The sequence below is a fragment of the Arachis duranensis genome, chromosome 6, assembly GCF_000817695.3.
Source record: "Arachis duranensis cultivar V14167 chromosome 6, aradu.V14167.gnm2.J7QH, whole genome shotgun sequence".
Lineage (NCBI taxonomy): Eukaryota > Viridiplantae > Streptophyta > Magnoliopsida > Fabales > Fabaceae > Arachis > Arachis duranensis.
This window is the reverse complement of record NC_029777.3, coordinates 53,718,167-53,744,894: the sequence shown is the minus strand read 5'-3', so window position 1 is coordinate 53,744,894 and position 26,728 is coordinate 53,718,167.

Sequence of the window (26,728 nt, the reverse complement as noted above, 5' to 3'; positions counted from 1 at the left end):
ATGATGCATGTCTTGTCCTACTGCAGGTAATGAGCTCATTTGTCGGTTTCGACCCGCACCCGACGCAATCCGACCCTCTAACTCAGATAAGGCCTTCCCAGAACTTAATCCCAGATTAAGTACCGCATACCCACTACCAAGTACTCTCGACTTGCAGGGCTGGTATTTTCTCAAATCTCAATATACCGCAGGTATGTGAGTCAGGCCTCTACCAAGCATTCAGCTTGCAGGGCTGGTACATCTCTACCGCAGCCTGTCTGGGAACCAACATCACAATACGGGCATCCCCGCTCACAAGCATCGCCCGAAGGCTCATAAGTCACATATAGCCATTCTTTCCATCAGTCATCAATCATCTTTATCATCTTTCCACAATCATAATTCAAGCATCACAACATCACAGTGATCTCATTTCACAGTTCTCTGTTTACTCTGTAAAGTCAAGCACACTGCCATACAACTTTTAACTCCTTTTCTTTCTAACATGTATGAAAGTTTTTAAATCCATTTTCATTACCATACCTACCTCAATAATTTCTCTTGAACTTTCCTTAGGTGTTTAATAAAGAGAATTAAAGAATATTATACTCAAAACTGTCTTTCCGAAGCTTTTAGGAAAAACTGTCTTTTTATCAATATTTTATTATTATTAATAAAATAATATTATTAATAAAATAATATTAACAATAAAATAATATTTTAATATTTTAATATTAAAATAATAATATTTTATTCAACTTTCAAAAATTGCATTTGACCCCCCAAACTTTTTGGAAATTGCATTTTAACCCCTTAACTTTTAATATTTGCACTTTGGTCCCTCAACTTTCTATTAGTTAACTTTCAACCCCAAACTTTTTAATAATTATAATTTGACCCCAAAAATCATCAAAACCAACATTTTTCTTGTCTTTCAAAGACAAAAACATTTTTTCCAAAAGTTCATCAGATTTCATCAAAACCAACTAGTTTTTCTATCTTTTCGGTAACCGAATTTTTACTTGATTTTTAGCAAACCAAAGAACAATATTTCAGCCATCAAATACACATCAAATAATTATCAAATATCATGAATCTCATGGCTGGAAAGCCACGGTTCCCAGCAGAAAGAAAAGCAACTTCAAAACCATTATAAACTTAATTTTCAAGCATTAAACAACAAGATTTCATGATCAAACCATCACACAAACACCCAAAATCAAGCCTCAATCAACAAGATCTGATTTAAAACCTCAAGAACACAACCAATCATTGATTAATTTACCAAACCTTACCTCCTTTGCAGCTGCCAAGAATTGAGCCAACAACAAGCTTCAAAAATCACTTTTACGCCTGATTTAACATCAAAAACAACTTTAGAATCATATGGACAACGAAGGATGAAGATTCATGATGATGAAAAGAAGGTTTTCCTCACCTTAAGGCAGCTAGAAATCTCATTTTCTTAGAGCTTATGGTGATTGAACAAGAGATCTTAAGAGAAAACATGAAGAAAACATCATCAGCTTGAGTTTCCACCATGGCTGAAACTTCAAGGAGGAGAAGCAGCCATCATGCCTTGATTTACTCCATGAAAATTGATATAGAAATGAAGAGGAGGAAGAGGTGATCATTTTGGTTGGATTAGATTTTTGATAGGGGTTTTAGTTTAAGAAAGTACGGAGAAAGAAGCTTGAAGATTTCATGGAAGTTCTCTTGGTTTCTTTCATGGAATTTTCATATTTTGGCTTACGTTGGAAGAAAAGATGAGGATAATGATGAGTCTAGGGACCCATGGGGTTAGGATAAGCATTATCCTAAAGTTTTATGTAAAGAATATCTCAAGAAAGAATAATTACTAAAGCTAGATGTATTAGAATACATGTATTTCTTACTTTTTCCTTAAGTAAGCTTTGCTTGGAGAGCAAGAAAGAAAACATATAGTGGCTAACTCTGGGAGAGCCACGTGTCACAGGGTGCTGACTCATCAGAGTTTAATAATAAACTATCATTCTAAAGATAATTACAAAAATTAGATACATCAGATTATACTACTTAAGGATAAGCATGAGCTTTACTAGTATAAATGATACTAGTAACATGATAATCATGAGTATAAAAGATATATGATGAAGCATTAGCATTGTTAAGTTCATCTAAGAATGCTGGTATTATCTATTACCGGTAGATTTCTAGCTTACTTATTATATTACTAAATATAGATCAACATTAACCACAATAGAAGAAATAATAATATAATATTCCAAATAAAATAATAATATATGAATATTATATTAATATAATTTTTCTCTCAAAATTCGAGACCGGCTCGTCACAATGAGACTAACCACGGAAATCAGAATTTTGAAATTCGGACTCGAAGTGGCTAAAAAACACCACTTTTCATGTCGTGCTTGGTTAGATTAGGAGAGGTGCCTGGTGCAGTCAAGCTGCTGAGTCAGCAGCTTGATGACACAGCACCTGTGCAGTGGAGGTGCTTATATGCACTAATATTCCTAAAAATTCCATAAAAATTCCGTTTGACCCCGAAAAAACGTCATTTCTTTGAGGCTAAAGGCTAGGCCGTTACATTCTACCCTCCTAAAATAAAATTTTGTCCTCAAAATTTCAATTACCTTAAAAGAGAAACGGTAGTCTTTCCTCATCTTGTCTTCTAGTTCCCATTTGTACTCTTCAATCCTAGTTTGTCTCCACACAACCTTAACCAATTGTACTGTCTTCCCTTTCAGTTGTTTGTCACTTCGTTCCACAATCCTGATTGGTAAAGTTTGATATGTTAAGTTGGCTCGTAGTTGTACTATCTCTGGTTGTAAAATGTGACTTTTGTAGGGATTATATTTCTTGAGGTATGCAACAGGAAAAACATCGTGAAGGTTTGACAAATAAAGAGTGAGGGCTTTTTGGTATGCTGTTGGACTGCCTCTTTTAAGAATTTGAAAAGCACCTAAGTATGGTGGACTCAATTTCTTAGTTCAAAGAGCTCTACCTATCCCAATTGTAGGTGTCACTCTTAAGAAAATATGGTCACCATCACTAAACCCTAAGGGCCTATCCCTATTATTTGCATAGCTCTTCTGTCGACTTTGAGCATTTTGAATCTTCTCTCAAATGCGCTTAATCCATTCAATAGTCTCTTGTATTAATTCTGGCCCCAAAATTCTACCTTCCTCCTTGTCATATCAGCATAACGTTGACTGACACTTTCTCCCATATAGGGTTTCATACGGTGCCATTTTGATACTTTGATGATAACTATTGTTATAAGCAAACTCAACCAACGGCAAATATTTGTCCTAGTTACCTTGCTGATCTTTCACACAAGATCTCAACATGTCTTCCAAAGTACAAATCGTTCGTTCTATCTACTCATCATTCTGTAGGTGATATATTATACTAAAATGCAGCTTTGTCTCTCTTACTCCTAGTTTTAAACTTTCAAAGGCCGAGATCATTTCTTCTTCCTTTATCATCATCCAGGATATGCCCAGATTCTTCCGACTTAAATCATCTCCGTCTACTTTCGCCTTTCCAGGATGGTAACTTAACTTAAAATCATAATCTTTCAAGAATTTATCCATCACCTCTATCTCATATTAAGGTCTTTCTGATCAAAGATATACTTCAGACTCTTATGATCAGAGAAAATTTTCAATTGAGCTCTATGCAAATAGTGTCTCTAAATCTTGAGTGCAAAAACAACTGCCACTAATTCTAGATTATGTGTTGGATAATTCTTTTCGTGAGGTCTCAACAGTCTCAAAGCATATGCCACTATATTCCTATGCTGCATCAATACGAATACAAATCTCTTAAAAGAAGCATATACTACACCTCAAAAGGTTCCTGTGGGTCTGATAACACCAAAACTGACGCTGTCGTCAACTTTTCCTTTAAAGTTTCAAAACTTTCTTCACACTCTTTTGTCCATTCAAACGGAACTTCCTTCCTTGTGAGGTTAGTCAAGGGTCAAGCTATCTGTTAAAAACCTTCAATAAACCATAGATAATATCCTGCTAATCCCAAGAAACTATGAATCTCTGTAACTGTCGTGGGTTATTTCCACTGTACCACTACTTCGATCTTTGAAGGATCTATGGTTATACCACCTTGTGTGATCACATGTCCCATGAATGCCACTTTTGCCGAACAAAACTCACACTTTAACAATTCCACATACAGCTTCTCTATTCTTAGTATCTAGTTTGAAAGGCAATCTTAGCTATATCCGAGTCATTCACTCGTTTTTTATGGTAAGCTGACCGTAAATCAATCTTAGAGAATACTGTCGCACCTCTCAGCTGGTCCATTAGATCATCTTTCCTCACTAGTGGATACTTATTCTTGATTGTAATATTGTTTAGTTGCCGTTAATCTACACACAATCTCATCTCACCATCCTTCTTCTTACCAGTAACACATGAGTTTCCCACGGTGATACACTCGGACGAATAAACTTCATTCTCAATAACTCATCCAATTGCTTCTTCAATTCTACCAGTTCCAATGACAACATCTGATACGATGCCATAGAAATTGGTCCGGTTCCAGGCACCAAGTCAATACTAAACTCTATCACTCTCTAGTGTGGAAACTCAAGTATGTCATCCGAGAAAACATCAGGAAACTCCTTCACCTCTCGAATTTTTTTCCAAGTCTTGTTTACTACTCTTTGAGCTAGCAGATAATAGAATATAACCCTCTAACCCACAACTACTAATGGTAACTCCTAGGGAATTCGAATAGAAGATACAAGACTCAACTTACTCAATATGCATGCCAAATCTTGGGAATATATCAGTTCGTTTAAAACAATAAAGGAAAACATGATGCTTAGACAACCAATTTAGACCCAAGATAATATCTAAACCACATAAAGGCAAGCCGACCAAGTCATGTATGAAAATCCTAGCCTCAATAACAAAAGGTACCTATTGACACACTCGTCTAGTCAAGGAATTCTGAAATGTAGGTGTATGGACAATCAGATCATAATTTAACACAGTAGAATCTAACCCCAACTCATGTGTAATAGTTGCAGAAATAAAAGAATACGATGCACCAGGGTGATACAGTACAATTAAGAGACAAAATTTGACATAACACTGACCATGGATTATTAAGTCTAATTTCATAGCATCATCAGCAGTTATAGTAAACACACGTCCTTGCTGCCGTGGCCTATCTACCCCTTGTATTGGCTTTTTTCGGACAATCCCTTGCCATGCGTCTAGGCTGACCATAAGAGAAACATATAATACCTGTAGACTGATAAGGTCTAGCTCCTTGCTCCTTTCCACACTGCCTACATACTGATCGCACTTGTGCCTGCTCAGATTGCTTACCCATATCCTATCTCATTCTTCCTCCATTACCACCATTACACTTTCCCAAACGGTTTATTGCTCAAGTAGTAGCAATCGCTGTTTCACGCATAGCCTTAGCCATAGCGTGAATCACAGCAAACAGGTTATCACCGTTTTGTACGGATTGTTAGCAGCAGTTTCTCCCTGAGCGCTATATCTCTGTAAACTCATCCTGATCTTATTCAAACCAAACAATTGATACCAAGGTGATCAGTCTCAATACCTCAAGTTGGGCGTGAACATTCTCAGAATAAAGGCACAAAGACAATCATGCAACACATATCACATGGATATCCTATAAGCATGAGATATACAACAGAGCATGCGATAAAGCATGATTCAGTCCATTCCCCAGGCTCTAACAGGAAGGACTACTCTGATACCAAATTGTAATGGCCCAACTTCCAGCATGTCATGATCATACTAAAATTTGAATGTTACCAACTTGTTTCCCCAACTGAAGTAATATTTAATAAATATAAGCTTGTTCCTTGTTAACACCTCGCGAGTTTTCGAGCAATTTAATTTTTTTTAAACAATAGTAGTTTAGAGTCGCATACATATATTATAACACGAAACATGAGTACACACATTGAAAGAATAGTAGAAGGCAATATATAGAATATCACACCATAATATACATCATAATACAGAAGCAGCTCAGTTATACCAGTAAGGAATTATAACACAACATCCTTCAGTTAGTGACTCATATAATATATAAACATATATACATAAGACATCCCAGGGCCTGGCCTGTCCAAAGGCCCCTAAGCTGGCACCCAGGCTAGTCTAACTCTATGACATGCTTATTCCCTCTGAGCATGCTAGTAAAAGTGAGGGAAACACTCTAAGGTACCGGAGTTAGTCTGGAAACTTTAAAGGTCTCCTCGTCTCTGGTCTATAAGCCCCTCACAGAAAACCATTGGGCAGGTGATGATGCCTACTCGCTGGTGCCTCATCTAGCTCATTACTTCCAGAAGAGATATCCATGATCTCAGGGTCACGTACTATATAATTACGTACACAAGGTGCCGTACAATAGAAGTAATACTCGCAGCGCACTGGGTCATCGTAGACATATGGATGATCAATATCGTAAAACAGGACTTCCGTGTCCATCTGAAGAGGAGTAAGGGGGTAAGATTTGGGGAGTTCTTAATAAGGTCGGGGTTTATAGTTAAGACCATTTATAATGGTCATTTACTAAATCCTTTGAAAATCGATGGTTTAACAATTAAATATTCAAAACCATTTTAAAAGAAATCAGTTAATTAACCAGAAATCCAAACTTCCTTCCTAGATATAAGAATCTTAAAAGTCTCCTAATGGTATGAATGACCAACTTGTCCCAAGCATAGGTTCAATTAAGTCTATGCTGTAAGAGGTTGATTTTTCATACTTTACTAGACCATAAACATAAAAGTAGTTACCTACGAGGTATAAATGATCATCCTGTTCCAAGCATAGGTTTATTAAGTCTATGCTGAACCAGTAAGATACTTTATACAGAGCTAGACCTCAAACAAACCAGCCACGGCCTTAGGCCTAAACAACTCAATCAACATCCAGTCACCACAATCCAAACAATCAGTTACACACAGGTAATGAGGTTCAAATACAATCAAGAGCAACTACATCAAGTATAGAAATTAGCAATTAGCAATTAAACAAAATTATTCACATAGGCAAACCAATTACAATATGCACAAACAAGTATGATGCATGTCTGGTCCTACTGCAGGTAATGAGCTCATTTGTCAGTTTCGATCCGAACCCGACACAATCTGACCCTCCAAGTCAGATAAGGCCTTCCCAGAACTTAATCCCAGATTAAGTACTGCATACCCTCTACCAAGTACTCTCAACTTGCAGGGCTGGTATTTGCTCAAATCTCAATATACCGCAGGTATGCAAGTCAGGCCTCTACCAAGCATTCAGCTTGCAGGGGTGGTAAATCTCTACCACAGCCTGTTTGGGAACCAACATCACAATACGGGCATCCCCGCATAATATTCACAAGCATCACCTGAAGGCTCATAAGTCACATATAACCATTCTTTCCATCAGTCATCCATCATCTTTATCATCTTTCCACAATCATAATTCAAGCATCACAACATCACAGTGATCTCATTTCACAGTTCTCTATTTACTTTGTAAAGTCAAGCACACTGCCATACAACTTTTAACTCCTTTTCTTTCTAACATGTATGAAAGTTTTTAAATCCTTTTTCATTACCATACTTACCTCAATACTTTCTCTTGAACTTTTCCTTAGGTGTTTAATAAAGAGAATTAAAGAATTTTAGACTCAAACTGCCTTTCTGAGGCTTTTAACAATAAAATAATATTTTAATATTTAATTTTTTATTCAACTTTCAAAAATTACATTTGACCCCCCGAACTTTTTGGAAATTGCATTTTAACCCCTTAACTTTTAATATTTGCACATTGGACCCTCAACTTTCTATTAGTTAACTTTCAACTCCAAACTTTTTAATAATTATAATTTGACCCCAAAATTATCAAAACCAACGTTTTTCTTGTCCTTCAAAGACCAAAAACATTTTTTCCAAAAGTTCATCAGATTTTAGCTTGATTTTCAACTAGTTTTTCAATCTTTTCGGTAACTGATTTTTAGCTGATTTTTAGCAAACCAAAGAGCAATATTTCAGCCATAAAATACACATAAAATAATCATCAAATATTATGAATCTCATGGCTGGAAAGCCACGTTTCCCAGCAGAAATAAAAGCAACTTCAAAACCATCATAAACTTAATTTTCAAGCATTAAACAACAAGATTTCATGATCAAACCATCACACAAACACCCAAAATCAAGCCTCAAGAAATAAGATCTGATTTAACACCTCAAGAACATAACCAATCATTGATTAATTTACCAAACCTTACCTCCTTTGCAGCTGCCAAGAATTGAGCCAACAACAAGCTTCAAAAAACACTTTTACGCCTGATTTAACATCAAAAACAACTTTAGAATCATATGGACAACAAAGGCTGAAGCTTCATGATGATGAAAAGAAGGTTTTACTCACCTCAAGGCAGCTAGAAACCACGTTTTCTTAGAGCCTATGGTGATTGAACAAGAGATTTTAAGAGAAAACATGAAGAAAACATCATCAGCTTGAGTTTCCACCATGGCTGAAACTTCAAGGAGGAGGAGCAGCCATCATGCCTTGATTTACTCCATGAAAATTGATATAGAAATGAAGAGGAGGAAGAGGTGATCATTTTGGTCGGATTAGATTTTTGATAGGGGTTTTAGTTTGAGAAAGAAAGGAGAAAGAAGCTTGAAGCTTTCATGGAAGTTCTCTTGGTTTCTTTCATGCAATTTTTGTATTTTGGCTTGCCTTGGAAGAAAAGATGATGATAATGATGAGTCTAGGGACCCACGGGATTAGGATAAGCATTATCCTAAAGTTTGGTGTAAAGAATATCTCAAGAAAGGATAATTACTAAAGCTAGATGTATTATAATACAAGTGTTTCTTACTTTTTCCTTAAGAAAGCTTTGCTTGGAGAGCAAGAAAGAAAACATATGGTGGCTAACTCTGGGAGAGCCACGTGTCATAAGGTGTTGACTCATCTGAGTTTAATAATAAAATATCATTCTAAAGATAATTACGAAAATTAAATACATCAGATTATACTACTTAAGGATAAGCATGAGCTTTACTAGTATAAATGATACTAGTAACATGATAATCATGAGTATAAAAGATATATGATGAAGCATTAGCATTGCTAAGTTCATCTAAGAATGCCAGTATTATCCATTACCGGTAGATTTCTAGCTCAGTTATTATATTACTAAACATAGATCAATATTAACCACAACAGAAGAAATAATAATATAATATTCCAAATAAAATAATTATATATGAATATTATATTAATATAATTTTTCTCTTAAAATTCGAGACCGGCTCGTCACAATGAGACTAACCACGGAAATCAGAATTTTCAAATTCGGACCCGAAGTGGCTCAAAACAGCAACTTTTCGTGACGTGCCTGCTTAGATTAGGATAGGTGCCTGGTGCAGTCAAGCTGCTGACTCAGCAGCTTGATGACACAGCACATGTGCAGTGGAGGTGTTTATATGCACTAAAATTCCTAAAAATTCCATAAAAATTCCGTTTGACCCCGAAAAAATGTCGTTTCTTTGAAGCTAAAGGCTAGGCCGTTACATTTTGATTTTGGGCCTTTTAAAACTAAATTAGTTTGTTATTGGGCTAGTTACTTTGTTTAGCTTATTTTTTAGTAATATAAATTTTTGCATAATGAATAAACAATTTACACATAAAATTAAGCTTTTGACCCTAGATGATAATGTTTAGTCATCATCAAATTATTGTTTTTATTTTCTCAAACTCAGCAGATTAATTAGTTTAGTTTATTTTTGTTAGTTCATGCAAGACTCAACTCTAAATGTAACTTCTCCAAGTTTTATTTTACTTGTATTTCTCATTTAGGAAGCCAATATGTAAAATTCTGATTAAATAAAAATTAAATAAATAATTAATTAAATATTGGCCGACGGGGTTGGAAAAATTTAGAATCATAATTTGAAAATTTAAATGTGATATTTGGATTCAGAGAATTTTTTCAAGTGGAAAAATGTAAATTTATGCGAAAAATGCATAAGGACGCGTGCCAATAATTTAACCGGTCGTACCGGCTTAAACTGTTCAGTACTGCGGGTAAGAAAACTAATTATGAGTCTGAGAAATTAAGAAAGTAGAAATTATAATCTAAAAAAGCAAAAATACTTGAAATGCGAATTAAAATACCAATCTTAAAGGTTTTGGCCTAAAGTTGGGTCAACAGGCTAAATTGGGTGAACCAGTCCCAAGTGGGCTTAAGCCCACACAATATAAACTCCATTTCAGTACAACACAAACACACTTTTCCCCTTTTGAAGAGAGAGACACGGATTAGAGCAAGAGAAAAAAGAAGAACATAGATCCTAACCCGCTTTGATCTTCAAAACTCCATAACTTTTGATCTGGAGCTTCAATTGACGAGCTGTTTGTGGCCACGCAAATCTCTTGTCAAGCTCTTCAATTTCATTTAAGAAATTCTATAAGCCTCTTCCTCACCAATCTTATGTTTTTACTTTGGTGTGCAAATTATATTTTTGGCTTGTGTATTCATGGAACTTGGTGATTTTTGTGTTTAAGGAGAGTTCTAGCTTGAGTTCTAGCTAGATATCATCACTAATTTTAGTGATAAACTTTTCTCATTTGTTTATAAAATTTTATGAAATTCTAGAGTTTAAGTATTGTACATATTATGTGAAATTAGTGTAGATTGAGTACTTGAGGCATTGAATTGAGCATTGGTAGTGTTTGAGCTTGTCGGAGGTGAATTTAGAACTTAGACTTGGTGGACTTCAAGTTTGAGGGTTTGGTTTTGATGTCATTAAGGTGCGGTTTAAATTTCATTTAAATGCTATAACACCCTAATTACCCTAAGCTTTACCTCGCATCGTAAAGCAAAGGTTAATAAAAGGTTACAACAATTCTAAAGCTAGTATATAGATATATAAGAGAATAATAGTATAAAGATCTAGCCGCAGCTCGTGGAGTTTAAGACGGCTAGTTATATACAGACAATACAGAGTTTTTGAAAGTAAAACAACTTATACAATATTTCTCTCAAAGTAAGCTCTAAGGCATAGATAAATACAAAAGTGAGAGATCTATACAAAATAAACCAAAAGACTTCTAAAACATAGCAAAGATCCTTCTCTCTGTCACCATCAAGCAACTCACCAAGGTGGGTTGTGACCTACATTTGAAAAACATCAACAGAATATGGTATGAGAACCGGAGGTTCTCAGTATGGTAACAATGCCCAGTGATATAAGATATAAGACTCTGGGACGTGAGAGGCAATCCTAGAACTTCATATCTATCACAAGATTCAAGCTTAAACCATAAGTAAATTTAAACCATTAACTTTAAAACCACAATGAAAAAGGCTAATCTAACTTAGTAGATTTCTAATCTAACAATTCTCCACTGTCCCACAATCTTCGCCAGCCTAACCAACATGCGATCCCATCGCAACCTCCTTCCAAATATCCTCAATCCCAATAGAATACACAGATAATAACAATGCAAGTAAAGCACAAGTATAAGCATGTATATCAAGTAATTCAATAAGCATTTAAGCATGTTAAACATTTAGGCAAAGAATACAAGTCGGAAAAGCAAACAAACAGATAGAATATGCACATGATGAATGCATGTCCTATTTGGCTGTGATATCACATTGTCGGTTCAACTGCCAACCCGACACATCTCCACGGAGATGTCGCCTTTTGGTCATGAATAAAAGTGGGATCCCCCCACGGATATCGTGCCGGGAACACTACCCACGGATATAGTGTCGGGTACACTCTTGTGATCCAAAAGGATGCGAGCTGGATACTCTGCCTTAGACCTCACATCTCAATTTAAGCGGGACTAACCACCAACCTTACGCCGTCACCACGACGGGATTAACCTATTGTCCCTGCCAGGCGCATAGCTTCTCAACATTCTCAATAAAATAACAAAACAGTGGTTTTCAGAAATAATTTTAGTCAGTACTCAGTAGTTCACCACTTCCACAACTCGTATCATTAACCATCAACACAATGCTTTGCCATTTTACTCAACCAATTTAGTCCGTAGTATTCTAGAAACCTAAGCCTCTATTTTCTAGTTTCACTTAAAATTCACCTATTTAAGTCACTAATCCTATTCTATTTGTCTCTATGTCTGTCTAAAAGATATTTCTCTTAAACTACAACTTAAGAAAGTTTGGAAGGTAGGAGAACCTTTGAAAACAGAGAAAAATGATGTTTCAGGAAACAGGGGTCTCACATACGCTAGCCCCCTGCCTCGCGTACGCATGCTGTTGAAAAAGGGGTGGTCGCGTACACAACCACCTGCTCATGTACGCGAGTGTCCCAACCTGAATGGGTTGCTTGCATTGCGTGTTAAGATTCACGTAAGCAAAGGCTTCATTTTTGATAGATTGCGTATGCATATAGTGCCTCGCATACGCAAGATGCCCAACCCGAATGGTTTGGTCGCGTACATAGGTAGTGTTCGCGTACGCGATTTACCCAACCCGAATGGGTTGGTCGCGTCGCGTGCCCCCTATCGCGTACGTAGCCCACACCAGACATAGAAAATTTTTAAATGTTGTAGAATTCTGTTTTTGACACCAAACTTTAAACAGTCATAACGTCCTCTACAAAAATCTATTTTCTACAAACTTTATATCAATTTAGAGCTCTCAAAGCAACCTTTAATTTTAAATAAAGTTCATTCAATTTGAAGATTTGAGACTCAAGTTATGATCTGTCAAAGTTCACCAAAAACCGGTTTTTACCACAAACAACAAGGTTCTCAACTTTGCGAAATTCACAACCAAACTAAACCAAAATCACACCAGACCTCAATTCACCTAAGAATTTACCATTTTGTGTCTCATTTTACCAATCTTACCAATTTTTCATTCACATCTCATGATCATCAACCCCCCATAATCAAATATATCACACTAAACAAATTCTCAGTTAACATACTCATCAATCATCATTCTATCGCTACAAATCATCAACATCAACCTCATTCATTCTCAATATCAATATTCAACACTATTTATTAACATCAACAATAGTATTCATCAAAATCATCAGAGTCATCAGTTCATCATACATCATCAATCAACAAGTTCAACAACCAATTCAATCCAAACCTTTCTTATGGGTCACTAGCCTAAGTGTCCAGAAATATTATATATTACATAGAGGAAACCAAAACCATACCTTGGCTGATTCCTAATATGCACAAAATCACCAAGATTTGATTCCAAGTCAAGCTTCTAACCACAACCAAGTCACCAATTCAACTCTAAATGCTTTCGATTATCCAATACAATTCCAACAAGCTCCAATATTCAAACTAACATAATACATTTCATAGAAATCAAAATCTAATACTCATAATATATCAATTTACAAGGGTTCTTGAGAAACTTTACCTTATCCACTGAAATTTGGGATAGAACCCAACAATCTCTCACTAATGGTTAGTACCTGATAAACCACTCTTTTATGGCTGTAAAGATGGAAGGAACACAAGAAACTAAGGAGATTACCAGCGAGCATCGACGCGCGCGCATGGCTCACGCGAGCGTGCAGAATGGAGAAAGTCGCAGCAACGCGTACACGTGCCTGACGCGTACGCGCGGATTGGAGTCTGCACGAGTGATGCGCACGCGTGGATGACGCGAACGTGTGACAAGAAAAATCGGTGAATGACGCGCACGCGTGGACAATGCGGACGCGTGACAAGGAAAATTAGTGAATGACGCGCACGCGTAGATGACACGGACGCGTGACAAGGAAAATCGCTGAATGATGCGCACGCGTGACCGACGCGTACGCGTGACATGCGTGATCTGTAGAAATAACAGAAAATGCTGGGGGCAATTTTGGATAGTTTTAGGATTTTAGATCTGAATCTAGAGCCAGTTTTTGGTCCAGGAACACAGAATAAAGCCAGGGAACACGCAGAGACTCAACACACATCAGCACATTCTCATTAGGATAGTTTTAGGATTTTAGATCTGAATCTAGAGCGGAACTACTCTTCCTCTAGGTTCTCTTTACATTCATTGTTTGTTAGTTTTATGCTTTTTGCTTTGGATATTGAAGAGTCATCACCTCCGTTGAAGACACTAGTCTAGTTTGTTTCCTTACTTGCTCTTTTATTTATTCCATATTCTTAATTATTGTTTAAAGTGGTAATTGGATTATTTTCATGGATTGTTGATACAGAGGATTACTTTTTTTAATTAATTTTTAGTCTCTATTTTATTTAATTTATTATGTCTTCTTCTTATATTTTTCTGAGTATTATGTTCATGTCAATGGAGTAGATTCCCTACTTGACATGGGGGTTGATTAATAGGAGACACTTGAGTTGGAAGGCTTAAGTAAAGATTAAACTAGAAGTTGTTGGCTAGTTCTGTATTTACTAACGCTAGACCTTCCCAAGGGAGAGGACTAGGATTTGTAAATTAGAGTCAGCTCAATCACTTGACCTTCCTTTATTTAGTAAGGGTTAACTAAGTGAAAACAACAACCTTTTTGATACTACACCTAAGAGATCCCAACAAGGATAGAACTTCCAATTGATCATTCCCCCAGTCAAGGCTTTTTTCATTTAGAATATTAATAATCATTTTTAGTTTTTTTTACAACTATTTAATTGCTCATTATCCAAACTCAAACTCTCTTGAAATCCCTAATTAATAAATTAGTATTCTCTCAACAACTCGTTGGGAGACGACCTGTGATTCATACTCTCAGTATTTTTCATTCTAATTTTGTGACAACTCTTTTAAATTGATACGCAGAATCTTCGTTGGTTAAGAGCTATACTTGCAACGCCATTTTCTCTACAAACTCTTAATCGGTGATTTTCTGCCACGTCAATTTTTGGCGCCGTTGCCGGGGAGTTACAACAGTGTGCTAATTTATTGGTTGGATTTTTATTTTATTTGTACTTTATTTTATTTTATTTATTACCATGAGCCGTATGTCTCTTTCATTGAATGATGCGTTCACTACCTGATCTGAGTCCACCCGTATTTGATCCTGAAATTGAAAGAACTATCTCATGTATAAGGCGGGCTTGGCATCGGTTAGTCCTTTCTGAGGACGAATCTGAAACGTCATTTAAGGAAGAAACAGGTTCCCTTTCTACTGATTCGGCTGATTTGAGCGCAGAGGACATGGCAGCTCCCAGGAGGATTACTCTTCAGGAGGCAGGAGCTCCAAATTTTACATTACCACCTTTCCAAGCACGTAATCCAAATCTGGGTGCAGATATTAAACTAAAGACTGCACTAATTAATCTACTATAGAAGTTTCATGACCTACCTGCTCAAGAGCCTTTCAAGCACCTCAGAGATTTTCAGACAGCCTGTTCGATTGTTAGGCGTAATGGTGCATCTGAGACTCTTATTCTATTGGCCGCTTTCCCATTTTATCTTAAGGAAAAGGCGAGGGAATGGTACTACACTCAACCTGAAGCAGTTGTTACTAACTGGGATACGCTCAGGAGAGAATTCCTAGAAATATACTTTTTAACTAAAGTTACTAATAGACTAAGGAAAGAGATTTCAATGATCATCCAAAGCGAATCTGAGACTCTCTATGAGTACTGGGAGCGCTTCACTAATCTCCTAGACACATGCCCCCACCACATGATTGAAAAGTTGGTGTTAGTCAGCTACTTCACACAAGGCATGAAGCCTCAAGATAAGACTACATTAGATGGTTCACGCAATGGTTCTCTGAAAAAGTATAAGACCACAGATGAAGCATGGCAACTGATCGCTGACCTAGCTGAGTCTGCTCAGACTCACAAGCACAACAGGAACAACCACCCCAAGGCTGTAGCAGAGGTTTCCTCTAGCAGCAAGAATACTGCTCTCACACAATCAATATGTGAGGTGACCAACTTACTGAAGCAGATACATCTGGACCAACAACAAACTCAACCTCCTTCACCATAACATAGTCAACAACTGGTTTCTCAGAGAGTATGTGGAATATGTGCTGATTATAGTCATTACACTGATAAATGTCCACAACTCCAACATGAGGACAACACCTTGGTAGCTACTCACAATTTCTATGACCGCCTGAATCAAGGATACTATCAATAAGGCAGCAACTATAACCAAGGTGGAAACTTTAATCAAGGTTGGCAGGACAACTCCAACCATGGTTGGAGAGAAATTTCCAACCAGGGATGCAGGGACAACTATAATAGAGGAGGCAGAGACAACAATGGAAATCAGAGGTGGAATAATAACAATAGATAGTAGAATCAGAACCAGCCTTACAGAGCACCTCACTAAAGGCAGTCCTAAGCACCTCAGAACAACCAACAGCAGACCCCTCAGATTACTTACCCCCTTCCTCTTCTAATAAGGAGTTACTACACTCGATTGATCAAAGACAAAAGACCATGGAGAACAACCTCACTTCTACCTTGAACAGTCTAAACTCTACCTTGCAAGCTCTTGTCTCACAGATTGGAACACTAGATAACTCCAACAACCAGCCTTCAAACTCTAGTGGAATTCCCTCTCAACCTTTACCCAACCCCAAGGGAAGTATCAATGCCATCACTTTGAGGTCCGGAATCACACTGCAAGAGAGGAATCCAGAGGAGCCAAGCTCACTAGACCACGCCCCAATGGAGGACATGCTTGAAGTAGAGGAACTTGAAGAAGAAGATGAAGTGCAAGACTTGGTTGAAGAAAAAATACCTCACCCTCAGAATGAAGCACCAAAGGAAGCAGAAGCTGCAAATGGCGTCATTCCTATTCCATTTCCACACCTTGCACGGAAGTCCAGAAAGTAGATGGAACTTGATCCCAAAATGGTAGAATTTTTCAAAAAGGTTGAGATAACTATTCCCCTTTTTTATGTTATTCAACAAATACCTAAATATGCAAAGTTTCTGAAAGATTTATGCATACACAAAGATAAAATTAATGAATTAGAAACTATTCCTTTAAGTAGTTCTATATCTGCTTTAATGGGAGGTATACCTGAAAAATATAGTGATCCAGGTCCATGCATGGTTAACTGTACCATTGGAAGTGTATTATTTTCTGACTGCATGTGTGATTTAGGAGCATGTGTTAGTATAATGCCATTGTCTATATATGATGCTTTGAGGTTCCCTCCCTTAAAAAGGTTGGCAGCTCGTTTTGTGTTAGCAGATAAAAGCATTATTACAGTAGTTGGAATTGCTGAAGATGTATTAGTGAGCATTAAGGGGCTCACATTTCCCATCGACTTCTATATCCTGGAAATGCCCCCTAATGACTCAGGAAGACCGTCATCAATCCTGCTTGGAAGACCATTCCTGAAGACTTCGAAGTTCAAGCTAGATGCATTCTCAGGAATTTACTCCTTTGAGATAGATGGCAGAGCAGTGAGTTTCAGTTTGAATGAAGCTATGAAGCACCCTCCGGAAGATCATTCTATCTTCCAGTGCGACATCATTGATGAAACTATAGCTGAAGTTCACCAAGAAGAAGTAGAAGAGAAAAACTTGGAGTAAGGTCCAAGTGTGGGGACACCCTCTGAACATAATGAGGACACTTTGCCATTATCAATAACCCCAGATGATCCAGAGCCTAGCCAAGAGCAGAAATCGGAATTGAAGCCCCTTCCTCCATACCTCAAGTATGCTTACCTTGACATGGCAAGGGAACTCACTTCCCAACAGGAAGAGCAGCTACTCAGTGTGCTGACACAACACAAGAATGCAATTGGGTGGAGCTTGGCGGATATAGCAGGCATTAGTCCTCAAGTTTGTGAGCACAGAATATTCTTAGAATAGGGATCAAAGCCTGTCCATCAACCCCAAAGAAGATTGAATCCCACCATCTTAAAAGTTGTCAAGAAAGAAGTGACCAGGCTACTCGAAGCAGATATTATTTACCCCATCTCAGATGGTGAATGGGTCAGTTCAGTATAAGTGGTGCCCAAGAAGTCTGGAGTCATAACAGTAAATAATGAGCATGGAGAGCTCCTGACAACTAGAGTGCAGAATTTATGGAGAGTGTGCATTGACTACAGGCGTCTCAACCAAGCTACTCGCAAGGATCATTACCCTTTGCCATTTATTGATCAGATGCTTGATCGCCTGTCAAGTAAATCCCATTACTACTTTTTAGATGGTTATACAGGCTATTTTCAAATTCATATAGCTCTTGAGGATCAGGAAAAGACTACTTTTACATGTCCATTTGGGACATATGCTTACAAAAGAATGCCCTTTGGCTTGTGCAATGCACCAGCCACTTTCCAAAGGTGCATGATGAGTCTTTTCTCTTATCTCATTGAGAGCTGTATGGAGGTTTTTATGGATGATTTTAGCGTTTATGGTGATTCCTTTAGCCTTTGCTTGGATAATTTAGACAAAGTATTAAACAGGTGTGTTAATTCAAACCTTGTATTAAATTTTGAAAAGTGTCATTTGGTAAAATAAGTGATTGTTCTAGGACATGTTGTCTCTCATACTGGTATTTCTATAGACCCAGCAAAGGTAGATGTCATTTCTAGTTTGCCTTACCCCTCATCTGTGAGGAAAGTCCGTTCATTCCTTGGCCATGCAGATTTCTATAGGAGATTCATTGATGCCAGGGCATCTTGGCTAGTTTTACTAGCCATTTTTTGTATGCTTTAGGTTGGTTTCATGCATTTTCTTAGGAAATAAGCAAGTATTTGGTTGAAAATGCAATCATACCATGATTCAAGCAAACATTGTGTATTTTGAATGATTTCATAAGAATTATGCATGAATTGAATGATAAAATGGATGATGCATGATCCCATGATTAAGAGCAAGACTTTGATGCACTTTGTTTGATTGATTTCAGGTAATAAGAAGCAGAGAAGAGCCACGTTAGTGCCACTAACGTGGCCATTAACGTGGAAGAAAAGAGAAGCCCCAACGTTTGTGAGAAAGTTAATGGCATTAACTTTGAAGAAGGAGAGCATGGAACGTTAGTGGTAGAAGTAAACACCACTAACGTTAGCGAAGGGCAAGAAGACCCACGTTAGTTTCCACGTTAGTTACATTAACATGGGAACTAACGTGGAAGGAAGGAAAACTCCAACGTTAGTGGAAAAAGTAAACGCCACTAACGTTTGCGAAGCCAAGAACACCCACGTTAGTGGCCATGTTAGTGCTACTAACATGGGTATTAACGTGGAAAAAGGAGGTAGCTATGAAAGTTAGTGGAAAAAATGAACGCCAGTAACGTTTGCGAAGCAAAGAAGGCCTACGTTAATGGTCGTGGACACTAACGTGGGCAAAATCTCACCCGGCAGCCTGACCATGCCTTCTTCAAACAAGAATAACATGAGCCGCAAAGCTCCAAATGAGGTGATTCCAGTGGTATTGGAAAGTATAATTCCAGTGGACACATGGTGGATGATGAGCGGATATTTTATACGCTTTATGGGGGTAATTTCATATAGATTTTAGTATATTTTAGTTAGTTTTTAGTATATTTTTGTTAGTTTTTAGGAAAAATTCATATTTCTGGACTTTACTATGAGTTTGTGTGTTTTTCTATGATTTGAGGTATTTTCTAGCTGAAATTGAGGGAGCTGAGCAAAAATCTGATTCAGGCTGAAAAAGGACTGCTGATGCTATTGGATTCTGACCTCCCTTCACTCGGAATAAATTTTTTGGAGCTACAAGAGTCCAATTGGCGTGCTCTCAAATGGATTGGAAAGTAGACATCCAGGGCTTTCCAGCAATATATAATAGTCTATACTTTGCGTGCAGATATATGACGTAAACTGGTATTTAACGCCAATTCCATGTTGCATTCTTGCGTTGAACGCCAGAAACAGGTTGCAAGTTGGAGTTAAACGCCAGAAACAGGTTACAAGCTTACGTTTAACTCCAGAAACAGCCCAGACACGTGACAAGCTCAAGTCTCAGCCACAGCACAGATCAAAGTTGGAGTTAAACGCCAGAAACAGGTTACAAGCTTACGTTTAACTCCAGAAACAGCCCAGACACATGACAAGCTCAAGTCTCAGCCACAGCACAGATCAAGTGGGCCCCAGAGGTGGATTTCTGCACTATCTATCTTAGTTTACTCATTTTCTGTAAACTTAGGTTACTAGTTTTAGTATTTAAACAACTTTTAGAGACTTATTTTATATCTCATGACATTTTTAGATCTGAACTTTGTACTCTTTGACGGCATGAGTTTCTAAACTCCATTGTTGGGGGTGAGGAGCTCTGCAGCGTCTCGATGAATTAATGTAATTATTTCTGTTTTCCATTCAAACACGCTTGTTTCTCTCTAAGATGTTCATTCGTACTTAACCATGATGAAGGTGATGATCCGTGACACTCATCACCATTCTCAATCTATGAACGCATGCCTGACAACCACCTCCATTCTACCTTCGATTGAATGAATATCTCTTTGATTCCTTAATTAGAGTCTTCGTGGTATAAGCTAGAATCCATTGGCAGCATCCTTGAGAATCCGAAAAGTCTAAACCTTGTCTGTAGTATTCTGAGCAGGATTCAGGGATTGGATGACTGTGACGAGCTTCAAACTCGCGAGTGTTGGGCATAGTAACAGACACAAAAGGATCAATGGATCCTATTCCAACATGATCGAGAACCGACAGATGATTAGTCGTGCGGTGACAGTGCATTTGGACCATTTTTACTGAGAGGACGGATGGTAGCCATTGACAACGGTGATCCACCAACACACAGCTTGCCATAGAAGGAACCTTGCGTGCGTGAAGAAAATGGCAGTAGGAAAGCAGAGATTCAAAAGGACAAAGCATCTCCAAAACTCCAACACTTTCTCCATTACTGCATAACAATTACTAATTTTCATGCTCTTTTACTTTTTACAATGAAACTAAAGAACCCTATTGGTATCCTGACTAAGAAAAATAAGATAACAATAGCTTGCTTCAAGCCAACAATCTCCGTGGGATCGATGATGATTGGATTTTTGACGGTTTAGAATTTCACTAATGAAATCTCGTTGTAAAGTATAGTCTCTAAACCAACAATAATCCTTTCATACAAAAATTTGTTTGTCACAAGTACAAACCCCTAAAATCTATAAATTGAAGTATTTAAACCTCGGGTCGTTCTCCCTAGGAATTACAATAAAGTGTCTTGTTATTGGTTGTGAGTTATTTTGGGGTTTTAATAAGAGGCATGAAAGATAAATGGCAAGAAAGTAAACTAACAACTATAAAAGGCTCTTGGTAAGGTGTGAGAACTAGAAGTCCTATCCTAGTTATCCTTCTCAATTGTGATGAGAATTGTTCATTGCTACTACTTAGTTAACCCTTACTAAATAAAGGAGAGTCAAATGGATGAATTGACTTGAGCCACAAGTTCTAACCAACTCCCAAGGAAAGACTAGCTTTAGTGCACTCCAAACCAATTAGCAATCTCTCCAATTACCAATCAACAAAGAAATTAGATAACTCAAGTGTCACTAATTACTTTACCTAGATTGGGAGAATGTAGAAGAAACAAAAGTAGATCTACAACAAAATATAAGAACAACATAAAGGAAATTTCAACAAAAGAATAGAATAAGATGAATCTAACAACAAGGAATTGAGAAGTAGAAGTAGAAGAATGAATGAATGAAAACCTAGATCTAAGAATTAAGCCTAATCCTAATCCTAATTCTAGAGAGAAGAGAGTGCTTCTCTCTCTAGAAACTACTTCTAAACTAATCCTAATGAGTGTGAATGAACTAATCTCTTTGCTCTTCAATCCTTGGCTTTAAATAGCAGTTTAGGTGCCAAAGTTGGTTGGAATTGGGCCCCACAACCCTTGAGAATTCGTTGGTCATGTTTTCATTAAAAAATCATAAACCAGCACCGACGCGCACGCGCACAGCACGCGACATCCACGGGCGAGTTCAACTTCTTTGACTTTTCATGATTTCTCCACTTTGCATGCTTTCCCTCTTCACTCCTTTGATCCATTCCTAGCTTTTTCAATCTGAAATCACTAACAAACATATCAAGGCATCTAATGGAATCAAGGAGAATTAGATTTAGCTATTTTAAGTCCTAAAAAGCATGTTTTCACATCTAAGCACAAATAAGGAGACAATCGCAAAACTATGCTAATTTAATGGATAAATGTGGGTAAAAGGTGATAAAATCTCTTAAAATCAATACAAGATAAACCGTTAAAACGGGGTTTATCAATCGACCCTTACTCAGGTAAGGTATTACTTGGATGACCCAGTGCACTTGCTGGTTAGTTGTGCGGAATTACATAGTGTGAGTGTAATTTTCGTGCACCAATTTTTTGGCGCCATTGCCTGGGAATTGTTCGAGTTTGAACAACTGACGGTTTATCTTGTTACTTAGATTAGGAAAAATTTGTCTTTTTGGTTTACAGTCACTAGAATTGCATCTTTTATTATTCCTTTTAAAATTTTTTCTTCAAAAACATTATTTTTCTTTATTAATTGTTAGTTTTTCATTGAGTTTAGTTGCATGTTTTAAGTTTGGTGTCCTTTGTGTTTTTGTCATCAAAAAAAATAATTTTTATCTGTTCAATCCTTGCATTTGTTAAATGTGTCTATTTTCTTAGGAATAGTTGCCCCTTTGAGTTTTTCTTTTTAAAATCTTTTTCAAAAATAATTTTTCTTTGATTAAATCTTGTGCCAAATTTTCAGTTTGGTGTTTTCTTGTTAATTTTCCTTTAGTTTTTGAAAATTTTATTGTGGTTTTCTAAAAATTTTAAGTTTGGTGTTCTATCTTCATGTTCTTGTTGTTCTTGTGAGTCTTCAAAGTGTTCTTGAATCTTCTTTGTGTTTTGATCTTAAAATTTTTAAGTTTGGTATTCCTTGGTGTTTTCCCTCCAAAATTTTCGAAAACAAGGAGCATTAGATCTAGAAATTTTAAGTCTTGTGCCTTTTGTGTGTTTTTCTCTTTCATCATAAAATTCAAAAATAAAAAAATCTTCTCTAACTATTTTTAAGCAAATATTTCAAAATTTATTTTAAAAATTCAGATTTCAATCTCAAAATTTTATCTTATCATATCTTAGTTGTCAAGTTTTTTTTTTTTAAATAAATCATATCTTTTTCAAATCATTATCCTTTTTTAAACTTTTTAAAAATCATATATTTTTCAAAACTTCCTAACCACTTTTTCTCTCTCTTCATTTTTCGAAAATCCTCACTCATTTTTCATTTATTTTATTTTATTTTATTTCATTTTTAATTTCTTTTTTTTAAAAAAATTATACTACTTGAATCTCCAATTCACAACATCTCCCTTTCTCCATCATGGACCTAAATAGAAATGAACAGTCCAGAAGGACTCTGGGGTCATATGCTAACCCCACTACTGCTTCATATGGGAGTAGTATCTGTATACCCTCCATCGGAGTCAGTAGTTTTGAGTTGAATCCTCAGCTCATTATCATGGTGCAGCAATGTTGCTAGTATTCCGGTCTTCCACAGGAAGAACCTACAGAGTTTCTGGCACAGTTTTTACAAATTGCTGACACAGTACATGATAAGGAAGTAGATCAGGATGTCTACAGATTACTACTATTTCCATTTGCTGTAAAAGACCAAGCTAAGAGGTGGTTAAATAACCAACCTAAGGCTAGCATAAGGACATGGAAACAGCTGTCAGAAAAATTCCTGAATTAATATTTCCCTCCAAAATGGATGACACATCTAAGGCTGAACATCCAAGGCTTTAAACAAGGAGATAATGAATCCCTTTTATGATGCCTGGGAGAGATACAGAGAGATGCTAAGAAAATGCCCCTCTAAAATATTTTCACAGTAGGTGCAGTTAGACATCTTCTATTATGGGCTTACAGAGAAAACTCAGATTTCTCTAGATCACTCAGCTGGTGGATCTATCCACATGAGGAAGACAATTGAAGAAGCTCAAGAGCTCATTGATACAGTTGCCAGAAATCAGTATCTGTACCTAAGTAGTGAGTCTTCCATGAAAGAAGAGGCTAAAACGGTAACTGTTGAACTCAGTCCTGCAGAACAAGTTACTGAATTCAATCAGCAATTAGATTTTCTAACAAAACAGCTAGCCGAATTCAAGGAGATACTACAAGACACAAGAATGGCTAATAGGAATATGGAAGTACAGTTGAAGCTAACAGAACAGCAGTTATCAAAACAAAAAACAGAAGTGTGACAAGCAGTTTAATTAAGAAGTGGGAAAACATTAAATACCTCACTTCAAGGCAGCAAGAAGCCAAGATGAACAAACTGCTACCCAAAATCTCTCTGAGGACAGTAAGAGCCCGGAGAGGAATAATTCTGGCGCTCAAATGCCAGAAAGGGGTAGAGAGCTGCCGTTGAACTCCCAACCCATGCTCAGTTCTGGCATTCAAACGCCAGAAACATGTAAGGAATTGGCCTTGAACGCCCAAAGGAAGCTCAGTTCTGGCATTCAAATGCTAGAAACAGGTAAGGAGTTGGCGTCTAACGCCACTCTAGCTTCCACCCCTGGCATTCAAATGCCAGTGGAGGATCAGACATATACAAGTGCTAATAGCAACCCCTCTAAAAAGGCTTCTCAACCCACTTCTGTAGGCAATAAACCTGCAGCAACTAAGGTTGAGGAATACAAAGCCAAAATGCCTTATCCTCAGAAACTCCGCCAAGCAGAACAGGATAAGCAATTTTCCTGCTATGCAGACTTCTCAGACTCTTGAAATAAAGATTCTATTTGCAGAGGCACTTGAGCAAATACCCTCTTATGCTAAGTTCATGAAAGAGATCTTAAGTCATAAGAAGGATTGGAGAGAAACTGAAAAAGTTTACCTCACTAAAGAATGCAGTGCAGTCATTCTAAAAAGCTTACCAGAAAAGCTTAAAGATCCCGGAAGCTTTATGATACCATGCACATTAGAGGGTACTTGTACCAAGCAAGCTCTATGTGATCTTGGGGCAAGTATCAACCTAATACCTGCATCTATAATCAGAAAGCTTGGTTTGACTGAAGAAGTTAAACCAACCCGGATATGTCTCCAACTTGCTGATGGCTCCATTAAATACCCATCAGGCGTGATTGAAGATATGATTGTCAAGGTTGGGCCATTTGCCTTTCCCACTGACTTTGTGGTGCTGGAAATGGAGGAGCACAAGAGTGCAACTCTCATTCTAGGAAGACCTTTCCTAGCAACTAGACGAACCCTCATTGACGTCCAAAAAGGGAAATTAACCCTGAGAGTCAATGAGGACGAGTTTAAGTTGAGTGTTGTCAAAGCTATGCAGCATCCAGACACCCCAAACGACTGCATGAGCATTGATATTATTGACTCTCTGGTGAAAGAGGTCAATATGACTGAGAGTCTCGAAAATCCCTAAACCCTAATGAAAATCCCTAAACCCTAATAATAGAACCTCTGAAAATCCCTCAAGAAGAGGAGAAACCTCCTAGACCCGAGCTCAAACCATTACCACCATCCTTGAAATATGCATTTCTAGGAGAAGGTGACAATTTTCCTGTAATCATAAGCTCTACCTTAGAGCCATAGGAAGAGGAAGCACTGATTCAAGTGCTAAGGACAGACAAGACAGCTCTTGGGTGGTCCATCAATGATCTTAAGGGCATTAGCCCAGCCAGATGCATGCACAAGATCCTATTAGAGGATGACGCTAAGCCAGTGGTTCAACCACAAAGGCGGATGTATCCAGCCATGAAGGAGGTGGCGCAGAAGGAGGTCACTAAATTACTAGAGGCTGGGATTATTTATCCTATTTCTGATAGCCCCTGGGTGAGCCCTGTCCAAGTCGTCCCTAAGAAGGGTGGCATGACAGTGGTTCATAATGAAAAAAATGAACTGGTTCCTACAAGAACAGTTACAGGGTGGCATATATGTATCGATTACAGAAGGCTCAATACAACTACTAGAAAGGATCATTTTCCTTTACCATTCATAGACCAGATGCTAGAAAGACTAGCAGGTCATGAATACTACTACTTCTTGGATGGATATTCAGATTATAATCAAATTGTAGTAGATCCCCAGGATCAAGAGAAAATAGCATTCACATGTCCATCTGGAGTATTTGCATACAGAAGGATGCCATTTGGTCTGTGCAATGCACCTGCAACCTTTCAAAGGTGCGTGCTCTCTATTTTCTCTGATATGGTGGACAAATTTCTGGAAGTCTTCATGGATGATTTTTCAGTATTTGGAGACTCATTCAGCTCATGTCTTTACCATCTAGCACTTGTTCTAAAGAGGTGCCAAGAGACTAACTGATGAGCGGATAATTTATACACTTTTTGGCATTGTTTTTAGTATGTTTTTAGTATGCTTTAGTTAGTTTTTAGTATACTTTTATTAGTTTTTAGTTAAAATTCAATTTTCTGGACTTTACTATGAGTTTGTGTGTTTTTCTGTGATTTCAGGTATTTTCTGGCTGAAATTGAGGGACCTGAGCAAAAATCTGATTCAGAGATTGAAAAGGACTGCAGATGCTGTTGGATTCTGACCTCCCTTCACTCGAAGTGGATTTTCTGGAGCTACAGAAGCCCAATTGGCGCACTCTCAACGGCGTTGGAAATTAGACATCTTGGGCTTTCCAGCAATGTATAATATTCCATACTTTGCCCAAGATTTGATGGCCCAAACAGGCGTTCTAAATCAACTCAAGAATGTCCGGCGTTAAACGCCGGAACTGGCACAAGAATGGGAGTTAAACGCCCAAACTGGCACAAAAGCTG